The sequence below is a fragment of the Mustela nigripes genome, chromosome 7, assembly GCF_022355385.1.
Source record: "Mustela nigripes isolate SB6536 chromosome 7, MUSNIG.SB6536, whole genome shotgun sequence".
NCBI classification, from domain to species: Eukaryota; Metazoa; Chordata; class Mammalia; order Carnivora; family Mustelidae; genus Mustela; species Mustela nigripes.
In genome coordinates, this window is record NC_081563.1 from 56,236,161 (window position 1) to 56,254,645 (window position 18,485).

At 45.3% G+C, this 18,485-nt stretch overlaps 1 long non-coding RNA gene across 1 annotated transcript in view; it reads right to left on the reverse strand.

Moving 5' to 3' along the window:
• The window catches only part of LOC132022531 (uncharacterized), a 34,737-nt gene extending 16,783 nt beyond the window's left edge, over positions 1-17,954 (reverse strand). The window contains exons 1-2 of the long non-coding RNA XR_009405606.1: positions 17,284-17,954; positions 116-310 (exon numbers count right to left, since the gene is read on the reverse strand). This is a non-coding gene — a long non-coding RNA (uncharacterized LOC132022531). The remainder of the gene's footprint in view (positions 1-115; positions 311-17,283) is intronic.
• Between the last annotated feature and the right edge of the window lie 531 nt (positions 17,955-18,485).

The following is an 18,485-nucleotide window of genomic DNA, read 5'->3' on the forward strand; positions in this document are numbered from 1 at the left end:
AAGTTTCCCAGCTCCCAATCCCCAGTGTTATTCCCAAGAGCAATGATAGGAAAATTCACGGGAGATAAACACTTCATGAACATTTCCCCTGCTTCTAGAGGGTTCGGTAACTCACCTGCCATTGTCTCTAAAGCAGACGTGACCATCAGGGCAGATTATTCTAAGTCAACAGTTACTGATAGATCCACAAAACAAAGCCAGAGCTGTTTTTGGTCTTCTGCAACATTTCTGGCAGAATCTGATATCAACACGTTATTCACAGAGACATACAACGTGATGCCAGGGAGAGTCTCTTGTCAACATCGTGTGCCTAGGAGAATTTTAGACAATCATTTTTAATTAAAAGTGCCAAACATCAGAATCAATCTGAGATACTCTAAATACTAAGGAGAATGAACCAGATAGGATAACTGGCCTACATTTCACGGGAATGAAGGGAGGGAAAACCATTAACTTAACCTTTGTGTTCAGAGGCAGGCCTATTTCCTATTAAACATAATGAAAACACGGTCTACAAACCTCATAACCCAACTTCATAAAAAAGGCAGCACTGTCATTTAAAATGTGGTGTATTTTAAGAATGATTCCAATAGAGTTCATGCAGGTTCAGACATACTAGGAGGCGAATGAAGTTGAGACACGGCCCAGAGCAGAGAAGAGGGATGAGGTTACTTCCCACGGTAAACGCAGCAAAAGTGTTTGATAAATTTGATGAATAAATAAAATGGAAGTAAATGCAGGATTTTCTTAGCAGACCTCTCCTATGTTTGTTTTTATATTTAAAAAAAAAAAATTGATGTGTCTACTCTTTCTCAAACAGTTGAGAGATCTAAAGGAATTCTTTCTGTATTCATTTGCTAGAGCTGCCGAAACAAAATGCCACAGCCTGGGTAGAGGTGAGAAGTAGATGCAGAAATTTATTCTCTCACAGTTCTGGTGGCTTAAAGTCCAAAATCAAGCTATTGGTGGATTTGATTTCTTCTGAGTCCACTCTCCTTGGCTTGCAGATGGCTGCCTTGTTCTTGGGTTTTCACACGGTCCTTCTTCTCTGATGTCTCTTCTGTGTCCGAATTTCCTCTTCTTTTTTTTTTTTTTTTTAAATATTTTATTTATTTATTTGACAGAGAGAAATCACAAGTAGATGGAGAGGCAGGCATAGAGAGAGAGGGAAGCAGGCTCTCTGCTCAGCAGAGAGCCCGATGCGGGACTCGATCCCAGGACTCTGAGATCATGACCTGAGCCGAAGGCAGCGGCTTAACCCACTGAGCCACCCAGGCGCCCCCGAATTTCTTCTTCTTTTAAGGATGTCAGTCATATTGGGTTCAGACCCATCCCTGTGGCCTCATTTAACCTTAATTGTCTCAGTAAAGGCCTCATTCCCAGAGATACTAGGAGTTAAGGGTTTTGACATATGGATGTGGGAGAAGGAGGGAGACTCAATTCAACCCATAACACCCCCATTGCCTGAAGGGGAGGTTTTGATCCAAGCTGCATCAAACTTCAGATGAAATTTGAGTGGCTTCCCCAAACCAAGCTGAGTTTCAGATTTTCACCAAACCCATGTCATCTGAGTTCCCCTTGCTCCTATAAATTTAGAGGCAGTGGTTTGCTCTAATTATAGAGCAAAAATTAGAGAAAGCACCTCTTTACCTACTTGGGAGATATCTCATTTCATTTGGTTCAGAAAGAAAAGGCTTTCCCCCAGATACATCCTTGACTCTGCTTTTTGGAACTCATTGCCCAATTTGCCCTGTTACCAACTAGACAATCATATATTTACCTTTGTCTTTGTGTAACCAACAAGTCCAAGAGCTACCAGGTATAAAAGCATATAATTTAGCCCATGAAAGGCAAAATATTCCCATGGCATGCCTTGCGCAGAGCATGTGGACAGAGCCTGCAACTAAACAGCACAGGCTGATGCTGGATGATGACCTTCAGCTCCCTTCGTATCTCAAGACACTATTTAATGACTGCAGTCGAAGTTACTGCTTTAGATAATAACGTATTATCTGTCTTTCAGAGGTGCCTCAAGATATTGTGGAATGTTGTCACTCCGCCATTCGTCAATTATGTAAAAAGAAAGAAAGAGTGACATGGTACATCACTGACAACAACACTTTCCACCTAACAGGTGATGCTCTCTGACAACCTTGCCACTGAGTTTCACTGTTTTTCTGCCCCCAGAATGAGACCCCCCCGATACTACATACCTAGGACTGCAAAAAGGTCCTCCCAACATACTTCTGGCTGAACTAACACACTCTGTCCTAGAGAGACAACTCAAAATTCTTTAGCATTGCAGATGAACATCACACAGCCATGTACGAGAGTCTGCCCCTTGGTCTCTGGTTCCACTTGAGTCTTTGATGCCTGGCAGCAAGCTTTGCCTTTCTGGTCAGTCCCATCTCCCATTTTCCACCATGATGTTAATATTTAACCTTCTCCTCCTCAAGCCCCTTCCTTTCCCCTTCCCTGAGAGTGACCAGACTTCTTGGTTTGTCCAGGACAGACGGGGATCCCTGGGCAGGATGTGGGACGTTCCGTGCAGAAAACTGGTTACTGTCCTATCTCTTTACTCTTCATCTAATGACACTGTGACTCATATCTCCAAAATGAAAAGTAAGAAAAATAAATAAATAAATAAATAAATAAATAAAAGTAAAAATACAAGAATTTTTTTTAAAGGAGGGCACCTAGGTGGCTCAGTGGGTTAAGCCTCTGCCTTCGGCCCAGATCATGGTCTCAGGGTCTTGTGATCAAGCCCGGCATCAGGCTCTCTGCTCAGCGGGGAGCCTGCTTCCCCCTTTCTTTCTGCCTGCCTCTCTGTCTACTTGTGATCTCTCTCTCTGTCAAATAAATAAATAAAATCTAATTAAAAAAAAAAAAAAGAAAAAACAAGGGCTATCAGGTGTGAGCCACCTTGCCTTCTTCTACCATCATTTACCTGGACCCAACATCTGTACCCACCACTGGCCTTCAGTCTCGGAGGCTAGGATATCCCACTGCTGATCCGCAGCCCAATTCCCCACCTTTATGATGTCTCTCCCCATTGTTTAACACCTCTTTCTTGCAATTTCAACATTTCCTCGCCTTTCCCCTCATTATACAAATAAGTACAAGTCCTTCCCATCTTTAAAATCACATATCCTTCCCCCCATCATGTTCCCTTTATCGACAGCCCTATTCCTTACCCTTCTCCCACCATCGTAACCTTTTTTTTTTAACTGAAGTATAATACATACATACAATATTATGTTAGTTTCAGGGGCACAACATAATGATTTGATATGTGTATGCATTGTGAAATGATCACAATAAATCTAGTTAACGTTCATCACCGCACATAGTTACAGAACCCACCAGTATTAACTAGTCACCACCACGCTGTACATTATGTTCCTGTGACTTACACATTTTATTCCAGATATAAAGATCTAGAAGTTTGTTCCCTATAACTCCCTTCACCCATTTTGCAAATCCCCAAACCCTTGCCTCTGGCAATGACAATCAGTGCTCTGTAGCAGTGAGTTTGGGGTATTGTTTTGGTTTTTTGTTGTTGTTGTTTTTAGATCTCACACGTAAGTGAGGTCATACAATATTTGCCTTTCTCTGTCTGACTTATTTCACTTAGCATTATACCCTCCCATGTGGTTGCAAATGGTGGGATTCCATTCTTTTTTATGGCTGAGTAATATTCTATTGTAGACTTCTTTATCCATTCGTCCATCTCTGGAAACTTGGGTCGCTTCTAGGTCTTGGCTATTGTAAATAAGGCTGCAGTGAACAGGGTGGGGATGCAAGTATCCTTTTGAGTGAGTGTTTTTATTTTCTTCGGATGAATATCCAGAAGTGAAACTGCTGGATCATATGGTAATTCCAGTCTTAACTTTTTGAGAAATCTCCACACCCTTTTCCCTAGTGGCCACACCAATTTACGTCCCCATAAATAGTGCGCAAGGGTTCCCTTTGCTCCGCATCCTCACCAACACTTGTTATTTCTAGTCTTTTTGAGACTAGCCGTTCTAACAGGTGTGAGTTGATACCTCATTGTGACCATAAACTTTTGAACCTGATTCTGAATGACTTCATCTACTCTAGCAGCTCCTCCCAAATTTGTATCTCCAGACCCCGCTACTAAAAATCCAGACCCAGGTCTTCATCCTCCTAAGGAGCAACTCTACCTTGATAACCCATAAAGTATCTTAAACACATAATGCCAAAAGCAATGTTTTCATCTCTCTTTCTAATATGTCCCTCGTTCTAAATTTACTGTCCCAGCAAATGAAACCACAATCTGCCTCACCTTCCAGACCACAAATCATGTCATTGTCTTCATCTTCTCTTTTTGCCTCACCCCCTTCCATCCACACCAGCCTCCTGTCTCCTGAGTGCCTTGTCTTACGCTCCACTCTTGCCCTTGGTCTCCAGCATCCCCACAACAGCCTCCTGGCTGCTCTCTTACCCCCTAATCTTCTCCCACCTGCTTCACACGGTCACTCGTGAAGTTGGCATCTGCGAGGTCACAGAGCAAGCTATTCCTATGATGTGGGAGTAGAGAAAAGCTTGGGGTTAGCCCTCTGAACACTGACGTGGTCACAAGAATGTGTCCTTGGAGTTGATGAACGATTTCTAACATATTCATGAAAATGACTGGATGGATGTCCCCCTCTGGTTTCGTGGCTGACTGATGTAACAGTATAAGTTAACTGAAGGTAGTCAGGGAGGCTTCCTGTGTTTCTTTATAGGAGAGCCACTTGCTGATAGGCAGCGCCGCACCTGTATGGAGACCTAACTATGCCTTTATTTCCACAGAGTTAGCCCCAGAATCCATATTACCCTGGCCTCTGGGGCTTAATGGTTGCCAACAAGTTGAGCTGTTATAGATGCCACTGGTTATTTCATGCAGTTAACTGTTATGATTTTCAACTCATGGCCTACAATGTCCTCCTCCCGCCCCTTTCCTGCAGAAACACTGGCCATTTTCTACGTAACCCATTTCTCTCCCAACTTAATGCCCTTGTCTGGAACATCCTTCTCCTCCATCAACAGTCCCAAACAAAAAAACCCAGAAATTAACAATAGTGCTCTTCCTTTGGAAAAACAAAATAAGAAGACCACTGGAGCATAACATCTGCCTGGAAGCTGTGTTGCTCCTGGATCTGTTTGCCTTCAAAGCCATTCCTTGCTCTGCTCTCTGTGGCAGGATGGAGACCTTGATCTTGCATTTCCCAGGATCTTTGTCAGCTGGTTTCTTGCTGGCTTTAGCCAAAAGGAGGTACTGATGACAGATTCAAGAGTGAAAGAAAAGACTCCAGAATTATTTCTCCCTCTCTTATCTCCCCCCATAGCTCCAGCCCTGCTAGGCATGCCTGCCCTAGTTATATCTTCTACCGGGCAACCCTGGACTCTGGTAATTCACCTGTCCCCTCTGTCCCTCTAGTCAATGTGGGACAACAGCTTCTTGTGACTGCTCAGTGTTCGGTCCCTCATTGCCACCTGGTTGATTTCACAGCCTCTTCTGTCCCCTGGGTAGCCAATTCCCTGCATTAAATTCTTTCCCTTGTACGCACTCAGAGTGGCTTCTGTTTTCTTGACTGAACTCAGATATGAAAACATGTCCTGATCTCTACTTCTCCTTACCTTGGCCTGTCACAAAGTCTTTTGGGGGCTCCCTTTTCCCAGGGTGTTGGTTTAACTTTTGTGTTCCCCAGCACCTGTGTGTACTACTCGGGGTTGGGATTGTGACTTCCCTATCAGCTCCATGCTTCAATGAACTTTTGAGGGCAGAGACAATGTCCTCTTAATCCCAGTGCCCCCAGTGTCCTGCTCACCGCTCTGGGTATATTAGGTGCTCAAGATTTTATCTCTCTCTCTCTCTCTCTCTCTCACACACACACACACACACACACACACTTTATCATCCCTAAAAAGGATTTGCTGTATTATGCTAGAAATACATGATGAAGTAAGGCCAGAATACCACAGAATTTAAAAGAAAACTAGTATATCTGTGGATTCATTGTTTTCACAAAAGGGGAAGGCTCTCGTAGTTGGGCTACACCCTTCTCTTTGGAGTCTGACATGCTGTTTTCTGTCTACTAGGTCACAATCTAATCATTGATGGACAAGTCACCTTTTATTTCTGAGAAGCGACTTAATCAATAGATGTATTAATTCCTCTCAGCGAGTTCTTTGGAACAATAAGGGACTGTCATTTTACCTCTGGTGGCCACACAGGGGAAACCAAAGGAAAGCATCTCAGAATTCTAAGAGGCCCTCAGAACTTTGAGAAGAGAGAAATATCTCTTATGAGTCAGGACTCCTCTGGAGAAAAATCTGGGGCTCTTTGAGGGACAGGCTTTATTGCTGTATTCAATAGAATGTAAAGCAATTCTTTACCGCACTATACAATGTAGAGTGATCTACAAGACAGAAATATATTAATATCATTTAGAGATTAGGAAAAAGATCCATCGAAGATAAATTACATCATGGTCAAGTGGTAGAGTCAGGATTACTAAACAGAGTGCCAGGAAGTATGGTCACAGAGCCTTGGTACCACCCCCCACCTTCACCCCAACCACCACTAAGTCTTTCTACTAGAGAACCCTTTTCAACCTGGCCATAGGTAGGAAACAACAGCATTTTTCTAGACTATATTGTTTATGGACATCTTGACGGTAGCATACCATAAAGTCCTCAACCATTAAAATTTAACATAAAGTTTATATAAATATCTTTACTACAAAGGAACCAGAAAGAGGCTTCTAATCACCTCCTTAAGATTATGGAGGGAAGTACAAAAAAAAATATCATTCATCCTTGATCAGAACAGTGTATTTCATATTACAAGATGTACCTAGAGTTGACTTCCTGCTCTGGTGTGGATCATGGTAGTGGCTATCTTGGCAAGGTATGGCCCATGTGTCGTGTGAAATACCACAAGTGCCAGTTGCAAGTAAGTCACTATTGTCTTTCTGTAATGAACTCATTTTCTTTTTTTTTTCCATTTTTTTTTATTTATTTCTTTTCAGCGTAACAGAATTCATTGTTTAATGAACTCATTTTCAACAGCTAAGTGTCCTAAAGTGAATCTAAGTGTGCCTTGTATCCGGAAGGTCAATTATTGCATGGTCTTAGACATGGGATCACATTACTACTAACAATTGCTTTGGGTTTTTGTTTTTAATAATGTTAGTCTATTAGAATAAAGAAATGTAGTATAGCAGACACTGAGTTCGACATCGTGACACAATGACAGATCTAAATTGCCACAATTTACACAAACTCCACAAAATGACCCTGACCCTGAATCAGAGCATTTTATATACAATTTCCAGCAAACTCCAGACTTGCTTGGGAGGAATTCTACTTGAAACAAGTAAATATGACTTAAATATTTTTTGCTATGCTGAGATTCCACTCCTTGTAATGATTCTTACAGCCAATTCCCACTTTTTTGTGGTGAGGGGAATGGATATTGAACTAGCTCATACTCTAATTTTTTGCAGATAACTTCCAGAAAATGTATCTTACTTCAAACAAGCTTCTACAGTCATATCCTTGGATTTTTACATTCCTATCTTGGTACTATTCTTCAAGGATGTTTCCTTCTAACATGAAAATTTGGTTAATTTCTAAATTCTTCATGTGACAACAAAATGGGCTTTTCCAAAAATAAAAAAAGCATCTTGATGGAAAACAATATATTAAAATAATACATTGCTACATATATAAACAATAAGTCTATTAAACTAAAATGTCATATATTTTGCTGAAGTTTACAAAATAATTCATCAGTTCCTTTAAAAGCCTTACCTTTTCCTTTACTGAACACTGTTTCATTAAGGGCAAACATTATTTTAAAATGACAAACATGAGTTGAACTACAGAAATAGTTTTTGAATGTAGTATATTGGAAAAGATTTTTAAAGTAGTCTCTTTATTTTAATCTAAGGGTGAATAAGTACATTTCTCTGTGGCAAAATCAGAAAAACTAAAAAATAATATCATCCCTCACACGAAGCACATAACATTCCTTGGCATTAATTCTTATTGTCTAGGCACCAAAAGTTGATTTAAAATACGCAAATTATTTAAGTTTTTAAACTTTCCATATGGAATCCTAAAAGGACATTTTTTCCCCCTACCAGGAGTACTTAGATGAATCAAGCTGAATGATTTTAAAAATTAACTTTTTAAAACTTGATGGTTACAGATGTTCTAATCTTTGGAAACCATTATGTGTTCATTTTCCTTTCAGCATTAATTACACATAATGACCTCCACCTATCAGATACTCTGGAAGAAAACTACATTTGTTTACATTTTCCAATGCTTTTAAAAGTAAAACTAGTTTTCATTATTATCAATAAGGACAGGCTTTCTAATTGTTAAAATTTCGGTATTTTTGAAGACTTGTCTTTGGCTATTCTCACTGGAAAGTTCTATCATGAATAAAACTGTTACATAAATTCCCTGAATAATAGCTTAATTACTTATAAACTCTGGAAACAATTAGTTTATCATCCTTTGAAGTGAGTAAGACAGCTTGCCAGGCTGAGAGCAAAACGCTTGTCACTTGTTCATGTAATGAGCTTAGTTTCTTTTTGTTATTTTAGATTATTTGGAAAAGGAAACTCAGTGGAATACACTTTAATGTTCAAAAGATTAAAAGTTGAATCATTCACTTTATAAATGGCCTCTGCAATAACACTTAATAAAGTACAGAAAGGAATATTGACGGCTCTGAAGATTATAATTTATGTGCTTATGGAAATCATTGAAACAGATATTCCCGTTCAAAGATAAAGTTGTGCTTGAATGACACCAATATTGTAAAAGATTGACGAGGACTGTCCTCCTTCTCAGCCTTATAATATCATCCCTCACACAAACCACCAAATTACAGAAACAGCTTCTTCTCTTCCATCTCGAAGACGACTCTCTGCTGTCCCTCCTCACTCCTGCCGGCCCCACACACACTTTGCGCTGCCTTTAGGCCTGGCTCTCCCCCTACCCACCCAGACCCGCACACCTTTTCTGTCTCAGCCCCAACCACCACCCCTCCCGCTTCCTCTGCACCTCTTTTTGTTGTCGAGGTTCCCTGTCCTGTGTCCCCCCTGTCCCCCACCAAACATAGATCAAAGGAAGTTCTTAATATTGTGGTTATTGTGAGGTTGAAACACTATATGGCTGAATATTAGCCCCAAAATGAGGCAGAAAAATGTCTATCAGAAGATGCTGACTTCGTGTTGGCAGGCTCTCGGGGTCTGCCTGAGTTGTGGCAGAGCGCAGGTGGGGCGGGAGAAGCTCTCTGAGGCCACCTTCTTAGAGGCCAGCCCGGTGACTGTTCCTGCAGCCATTGCGTCAGAGAGAGCCAACACCTGAGGCCACCCGCTCCCTTCTGACCTTGGCGGTCCACAAGCGAGGTCACCGGTAATTCCATCACCTGACTGTACGATTGTTTGCTCGCTCAAGGGAGAGAAACTGAGGGCCAAGAAAGGCGGACAAATCCCAAGAGCCAGGTGGCTTCGCTTGGGATCTCTCCAGCTCGTGAGGACCCATACCAGATCCGGGACAGGAAACTTTTGCACCATTTTGCCGATTTCAAAATGATATTAACATGCTTCCTAAACTGTCCCCCTCCTGTAAATCATAATTACAAACTCACCCTTCCCTTTGTCGGCAGGAATCTCTTTAAGCAGTCCCAGCAAGTCAGCCTACTTTGGGGATGTATTTTGCATTTTTCATTGCCCTTCATCCCTCCCCAGACCTATATGTCAAGGAATAGGGAGTTGAGACATGACACATTAATGTTTTTATCAGGGGACGCTCTCTGCTCCCACAGAAAGGGAGGGAGATCCGCGGGAGAGCTCTGCGGGGAAGGAGAGGAAAGGAATCACTCCGCAGCTCCTGTGGAAATTCATATTCCGTGTATGTTCCTCTCTCACCTGAAATAAATCCTGCAGGGCCTACCCACACAAACCCAGCAGCAGTTATATATTTACATGTCATGCTTATAATATGGTAGAAAGCAAGACGGATCTTCGAGGAGGGGAGGAGATGAGGCTCACCTTTCAGACTCGCTCTCTTAAATAAAAAAGAATTGTCCAGCTGGGCGCCTAAGAATTTATCTTGAGTTTGTGGTCATTATCTCTATTATATAGCCCTGGCAATAAATAAATCGGGTGGTTACTACCCAACAATAAAACTGTAGTGTATGGGACACCTTACTATTACTTTCTTAATAATCTGCCGTTTCTTTCACTTTAAATCTTCCCAGTCTTGTCTTCGCACTTGTCTACAAGGATCTATCTTCTCCCCTTGAGGTACCAGAGCCCTCGGTTCATTTTTATATTTTGTGAACACAATAAGTTTTCCTGTCTAGACTTTCTGTTTTTCCTCCTATTTCTAGGCTGCCTAATCTGCTTCAAGACAAAGGGTCGGCCCGGATCAAATGTCTTCCCCTACCCCCTCTATTTTAACCGCCCCGTGCGTCCCCGTTAATAAAGATCCCCCCCCACCCCCCGCCTTGCGGCAGCCACCCAAGGGGTCTCTAGGAGGGAGGGAGCAGCGCAAACTGCGGTGACAGGGTCCGGAGGAGATGGTCTGTGCCCCCGCCCTGGACACGCCCTTGGGTGCGCACAGAGTCCCAGGGCCCAGTTGGAGAGCCTGGGCCAGTTCTACCCCGTAGAGCCCTCACCCTATTTCCTGCTGGTGTGTGTGCCCACTCGGGGATTTCGGGGGCGGGGGTCCCATCCCTCAGACTTCTCCCGGCTCGCCCTCCACCCAGGCACCGAGCTCTACAAACGGAGGCGAGCGCCCGCAGCCTAGACCCGCCTGAGAAGTCGGTCTTCGCTCAGCGGCTGGCCCCATGCGTCTGCGGGAGTTAAGACCCCACCGAAGGGGGGTCGGCCCGGGGAGCAGACCCCCCAGGTGGCGGAGTGAGAGGCGCTCCTTTCGGGTTCCCAGTCGCGCGAGCTGGTGGGAGCTGCGCGCACGCCCACCCGGCCTCCGCTCTCGCACCTGGGACCTGCCTCCTCCGCGCGCTAGTTAGGTACCCGGCTCCCAGCCTAGCCCCGACCCCAGCCGGGCGGGAGGCGCTCGCTGTTTGGGGCCAGAGCCTTCCAGAGCCCCAGGGGCCCTCAGTCCCGCTGGGAGAATGAGAGCAGCCTACGTCCGGCCGGCGCCTTCCCAAAGTACCGCCACACTTGCTTTCACGCCCGCTCGAAAAGTGACGCGTACAGGCAAAGCGGCCAGCAAATGACCGTCTTATCCGCGGAGTTGGGGAAATCAGGAGGGGCGCGGGGGGGGGGGTAGGGGGGGGGGAGGTGGGGGAGGTTTGGGGGAAAAAGGGGCAAAGGTGCCGGGGTAAGCCGGGCAAAGAAAACAAACAGACCTGCGTCGCTTCCCCTTTTGTCTTTACACTGCCTGTCTCAAGAAATCAACTTAACCAAGCAAGCCCCCACCAGGCTTGTTTTTGTTTGTGTGACTCAGATCACAGATAGAACCCCGGACCGAATCTCTGAGTGTGTGTGAGAGAGAGTGGAGCCACGGCCAGGCTACTGATGGCGAGGGGACGATGAACTTCTCACCTTTCTTTACTCACTAACAGCACGTTCTTTACAAAACCCACGCCGCCGAGTGTGTGTAGTTCGCTGTTAATTGCGTTTTGTTGGGATGATCTTTTACGACTCGAAAACAAGCGGCTGGGAAAATATTCACGTTTGGGACAGAAAACATTTTTTATTTATATCTCTGACATTTAAAAGAGCAGAATTAATTTGTCCTGTCTACATTAGCATTGAGAGAAAGTTTCAGAAATCCACCCGGGGGAAGGGCGGGGGAGAGAAAAAAAGAAAAAAAAGAAAGCGAAGAAAAGAAAGGAAAAAAGAAAAGCTAGGCTTGGTTTTTCTTATTTCAGATCTGTAATCAATCATTGAAATAGGAGGCAGCAAAATTGTAAAGATTCGATAGATTAAAATGCAAATGAAAGGTAGAAAAAGAAACATTAACATGGCGATCAAAGATTTAATAACCGTAAATCAGGTTTTTTTTCTGTTGCAGCTGCAGTTTGTGTGTGTGTTTATGTTTTAATCATGTTCGTTCCATAAATAAATAATTTCTGAAACGAGACTAATTTTTCATTATTTTAACCGTGGGCTATAACACTAAATATTAAAAATAGAAAACGTACACGATGCCAGATCCCCAACCAAATAAGAGAAAGACTTGTGTTGATTGGTTAAAATCAAGGGGTTTCATTTGTGTGTTCTGAAAAAGAGTATTATGCTAAAAAATTCTATCTCAACTGACAAAGCCCAAAGTTTTATCTTCCCTTTAATATTTTATGTTAACGACAAGATACCATTTATATTAAATATATGCACCGCTGCATATCCATTTCACTTTGAGCACTTTCAAAGAACGAACGTGCCAGAATATTTAAATAATACAAAACATATATTTTTTCAAAGTGATTTGACAGAATTCCTGGAAAATACTACTTTTTAGGAGAACCTTCTAGAGAAAAATTAAGTGATAGTTCGACACAACTGAAACTTCTCTTTGCTTTATCATTAAAGTTATTTTTCCAAATGGAAATATTTCAGCCTTTTGTTATTGTTATCATTCGATGTAAGGTTTTAGGTCAAGATGTCAAATTATAAGAACACACTCTATTTTATTAACTACTCATCTTCTCACATGGTGAAGGCTTTTCATTTAGATCTTTTTATTTAAAATGTTGATTTATATTGCTGTTTTTAAAATGATTTCTAGAACTTTTAAAACAAACACATGGGCTCAGTCTTTCCTTCCTTCTTTATTTTATTTATTTATTTATTTATTTATTTATTTATTTATTTTGGTAGTCATTAACATAGGGAGAATTCATCTCCAGAAGATTGGGAACGTTTCTTTTTGGTAATACCACCTTGCAATGATTAAAATAAGCTCTTTGTTTATACTTTGTCTTTGAAGGAGTTATTCATCCTAATTTATTGAAGTAATGAACTAGAATTATCTCCATTTCTCCTCTTTCCACAAATTAAATTGATAACCAAACTGGGGGTGCTTGTTTCCTTTCTAAAACCTTTAAGTTAAATTTGAGCTAAGTTGATGTCCACTCCCTCCCAGCCACACAATCACATTTTCACTGTGACGGTCCAATAATGCATTTAGTTTAAAATTACACTTGGACCCTTCCTCCTTTGTGTTTTTTTCATTTACTTCAGTGCAACAAGATGACTTGATTTTCATGGGATTACATGAACTCCATTCAATGTTGCTGGGACATTTCTGCTCAACTAAATACTTCCCTTAATAGACAAATGAACTTCTTTTTATTTGCTGGAGTTTGTAGACGGTTTTAGGTACAGAATGTGCAACTGATTTAGTTATTGTTGTTGTGAGAATCGAACAGACACAAAAGTCATTTATCTAAACCGAAGAGATATGACTCTGTAAAAGGGAGAAGCAAGGGCAGAATCATGGGGAATTATCTCGGTTTATAGCTCTTATTAATTAAACCGGATGTGGTTTTATTCTGATCATTTAGTACCGACCTAGTTAAATGCTCCCAGATACCTTTTACCCAAATTTTTTCATTCATTAGATAACTTGGGTCCCTTGTTTATGGGCGCTGCTTTTTCTACATTGTATCACTAAGCAGTTGCAGTGTAAAATCGCGGGAGGCTACAGACGATCGCACCCCTCCCAGGAAAAAAAAAAAAAAAGAAAGAAAGAAAGTAAGAAAAAGAAAGGAAGAAGCGCCTTTCCCATTTAGTTTTAGCATCTTGTTTCGTTGAAATGCAAGACAGGTACTTGATTTAGCATTTAAGCAAAAGGTTACACAAACCCCGTTTTAAAAAGTGTTGGGATGTCCGACAGGGTCAGCCCCAGATCAGATCATTTTTTGAATGCAGACCTAAAGATAATGAGTACTTGTTGTATTAAAGGGGACAAACAGTACTTTGGCTTCCTCTGACCCCAGAATGCACGGCTCGGTTTCATTGATCATCCTCCTTTATGAGATAATGCAATTACAAACATCAATAAGGGGCTGCAAGGGGAATCATTATGCGGTGACAGTGATAAATGACGGTGCAGAAATAGCATGCTTTTTCCCCCCTAACAATCCAGGAGCCCAGGGGCTCCGGGGGCTGAACACAGTCGCCAAGGAAACAGATGACATCCCAAACGGCACCAAAGGAAAAAAAATGAACAGTCTTTCTTTGCCTTTCACTCTTTTCCGTCTTCCAAAGAGTTAGTTTTGGCTCCAGCAGCAGCTGCCACACAGGCATTTCGTTATTTCAGACATTAAAGACTGCAGCGGGCGGTGGGAGTCTCCTTCTCCTCCATCCCCACCTCCATTAGATAACACACAAAGCTCGCTGTTCACAGTTTAGGGCTACCTGAATATACAACTCCTGAAAATCAGATTGGGGTGGGGTATGGGTAAGGGTACATGGGTTCACACAGCCATTGCAATGTGTTTTCCCCGCTTTCACGACTGTCCAGGGGAAAGAGTCTCCAGCAGAAGCTGGCGCCTCGTGGGTCGGCCAGTAAGGACGGGGCGCGTGGCTCGCCTCCATCTCCCCGCGGTGCCAGACGCTGCTCAAAGCCAAAGGTTGTGGGGGGAGGGAAGGGAGTCGGTGGGGACCAGGAGACTGCGAGGGGTGTTTCTTTGGGGTGGGTTTCTTTGCTTTGCTGGGTTTCTTTGAAGTGGAACTATCAATGCGCGCAGGGATCTCCCCTAGATCGCGGAATCTGGTTGTATAAAGCCCCGGGGTACCCTCGGCAAGTGGCTTCAAGAGGGTCCTGCTGAGCTTTCCCCACCCACCCACGTCTAGGTTGCCGGGTGAAGCAGGAGAGCACGAAAAGGTGAAAGGTTACCCAGACTGCAGTTCGGAGACCTGGGGCTGCGGGGAGTCGTGGGGTGGGAGGTGAAAGCCTGGGGGCCTTCCGTGGAGAAGGGGACCTGCCACTTTGGGAGAAGGGAGGGGGATGAAAGCGCAGAGGTGTGAAGGGAGTCCAAGATAAAGAGCAGAAAGGAGGGGAGGGGGAAAGCGAGCGGGCACAATCCCACCCTTCGAGAAGGTCGCCAACCCGAAGAAAGCAGACACAGGGTCCCTGACCCCTGTCGGGCACGCCCGGCCGCGGAGGGAGGGACCCCTGCGCAGCGCGCGTTGGCGCTCGAGGCCCCCGCCCGGAGGAGCCGGCTGGGCGGCTGCGTGAACAGGTGACTTTATTCACTGCATCCCGAATCGTCGAGGTCCCGGGACTCGTTTTCCGCCTGGAGATTAAGATCATTGCTCGTGTAATGAACTTAATGCTTTAGGGTAGAGGTGAGTGTGTCTGCGAGTGGGCAGGGGTAGGAATTACCGACCCGATCGATGGGAGACTGGCTTAAAACTAAATCCCTTTTCTCCAGGGCTTCACCGCCTGGCTTTCCCCGCGCTGGGATGAGAGAGCCTGGCTGGCAGGGGGCAGCGCGCGGAGGGGCGACCCCAGGGTGTGGCCCGCGACAACCGAGACCCTAAATGTCCTTCATCTCCCTGCCAAGACCCCCGGGGTACCTGTTTTTAGGGCAAAAGCTCTTGAAAATTCAAATGTTGGCGAACTGATTGCTCAATATGTTGTTTGTTTTTCCTTTCAGCTCTGCCTTGGGAGAGAATGTTACAGACGCGTTGGCGGGCAAACTGGGCCAAAAAGTGACACCTCTCCCCCAACCCCCGCTCCCCGCCATCAGCCGTCTCCCTTAAGGGGCGATCCCCCGCTCTCTTTCCCTCACTGCTCTTTTCCCTGGCTCTGGGATTCCCAACGCCCTATAGACTGCACCTGGCCACCCTGAGTGTTGCATACCGCCTAACAGTCAAAGAGGTGCGGGATGGCACGGAAGAGGGGGATGAAACGAGGGGAAATGCCCGGTCAGGCGGGCCACACCACTATCCAATTCCACGCCGCTCCACCCGGCGTCCAATTGCCCACCCGGGAGCTTGAATCAAGTCATGTTTTTACAGCGTTCACATGGGCCAAGGGCCTGCTGAAATCCTAAAAGGCAAGGGAAAGTTTGCAAAGGCTTTAAAGCGTTCCCAAGGAGCTCCTTCCTAAGGCGTCGGGGTGCTGCCCACGGCCCCCCTACTACGACCCCCGATCCTGGCACTCGCGACCTGCCCGGCGGGCGCTGCCCGGGTTCCAAGTGCCCTCCGAGCCCCTAAGCTCTCGGAGTCGCGCTGCCAGCGCCGCGGTGAGACTCGGAAATCGAATCCATCAAGAAACCCATAGCGCTTCACAAAGCACACCCGAGCTGTTCTAAGGGAGCCCCCCCCCCCCGAGTGCCCCAGGAGGTGTCTTTCCATAACCTTGTGCGCAAACCGGGGTCGCCTCGCCTCCAGAGACAAAGTCAGTAGTCCCCTTACACTTGACTTTCCTCTTGCGGTGGGGAGGAGATAGGAAGCTACTGCAGATGCCGAAGTCGCCCCCCCAAGGTGCCTTGGGCTCTAAGCATAGACCTGTCCTCTCAGGCACAGGGTCCAGGCCAGGACGCTGTGCGCTGTAGGACACCGGGGCAGCGGCATCCTCAGCCGCCGCGGCAGCCCGCGGGAGCTGCTCTCCCGCACCGAGTTCGGCCCAGCCGCCAGCCGCCGGCATCTCGCCTCCATCCCTGGCCGGCGGACTCGGGGAGGAGAGGCGCTGCACACAGCAACCGACCCCGAGCGCAAAATCTGCGTGCAGCGTGGGAGACGCGGGCGGGAGGGGGCGGGTAGGGCTTGCGTTTTTCCTTTTCAGAAGCTTTCGACTTGACTACGAAGTTTCCTGGTAGGCGCCTCTGCCCGGGGGTCGGAGCCTCCCACCGCCGCTCCTTCCCCTCCCTCCTCCCCGCCCCCCCGCCGGCCAAGCCAGCCGGAGCCGCTGCCCGGGCCTGGCCGCGCTTGGTCCCCCAGGCCCGGACCCCGCACCCGAGCGCCGCGCCTCCCTCTCCGCGGCCCTCCTCGGGCTCCGTGGGGGTGCCAGTCCCCGGGGCGAAACTCGCCGGCCGGGCGTACAGTGAGAAGACACCCGCTGCCTCCCGAGGAACTCCTAATACCATCCATACAGCTTTAATGCGTTTATAATTCGATAAGTGATTTCAATTTGAAATTGTTAGTAACTAATTTTATGGGTAATTTTTCCACATCAAATATTTAAGCATCAGATTAAGGGAGCCAGTTCCGACACAGGATAATAAGGGGGTTCCCCCCACCCCCCGCGCCTCCGCCTCCCTCCGTTTCCTACCGAGTCGTTTTTCCAAATCCCCAAAAGATGGCAGTCGAAGCCGACATTCTTCTTTTCCTGCGGCTCTGCGGAGGGAGGGAGAGGGAGGAAGGAAGGGTGGGAGGGCGGAAGGGGGGGCGGAGAGAGAAGAAGAGAGAAAAGAAAAGGAGAGGGAGAAACTAGACGTTGCAAGGACTTTTCAAACTAATTCTTGCACACGTTTCTAATACAAGCAAAAGACAGTGGCGAATTTCCTGGAAATGTCCTGGCAGAAGAGAAAGCCAAAAAAACCGTGCCTAGTGGCCTCGGAGTAGGGGATGTAAGAAACTCAGCACTTTCGAACCAAACCCCCAACTCAGAGCAGAGGCGAGAGAGAGGGGAGGCCGGGAGAGAGACAAACGGGCTTCTTTGTATTTTAACATTATATTCAAAGACGATACAACTAAGCAACTTGTTTTCTGAAGGGCACGACTCAGCAAATTACTTAATGGGGAGAGAAGAGATGGGCTGGGGAAAGGTGATGGGTGGGGGGCGGACTGCTGTGGGCGGAGGGGAGGCTGGGGCCAGCAGCGCATGAATTGCAGACCAGTTGCCAAAACTTTTTTTTTTTTTTTTTCCTGCTGCTGCTGCCGCGGCTGCCTTTGCTGCTGCCTTTGCTTTGAATGTGGGTAACTAGGAAACAGCAAGCCGTCTGAGAAGACGGAATTTCCAACGTGTAAAATGTTCTTAACGGAACCATTGAGCGAGTGCAATAAGGCGTGAGGGGGAACTAATCTTCCCATTTAAATGTTTGTGGCAATTTTATCTAAATGAATTTTAATGCTAAACGAGGGTAATTCCCCATTTGTAGCGCGTTTACTTCTCTTTCCTGTGCTTCTAAAGCAGTCGAACATCATGCAATGAACAATAACAATAAAAATACTGTCAAGGCATATCATTCATTTCGAGTGTGTTATAATTACAGCTGATTAAATATGATAGGGTCAAATATTTTTAATTTTTTAAAAAATATTTAAATCATGCTAAAAAAGAGTCTCATTCAACCAGCAGCCCTCCCTCCATAAAAATAAAAAGCAGGTACAATTGTGTGCCCTTGTTTAGAAGAGGGCGTTTGGGTTTTGCCTTTTAAGAAACATCAAAAGCACCCTCAGCACCTCTATTATTTTATCTTTCAGATAAGTGTCCTCAATAACCTCCAAGCTGGCTCTGAAATTTACAAGAGG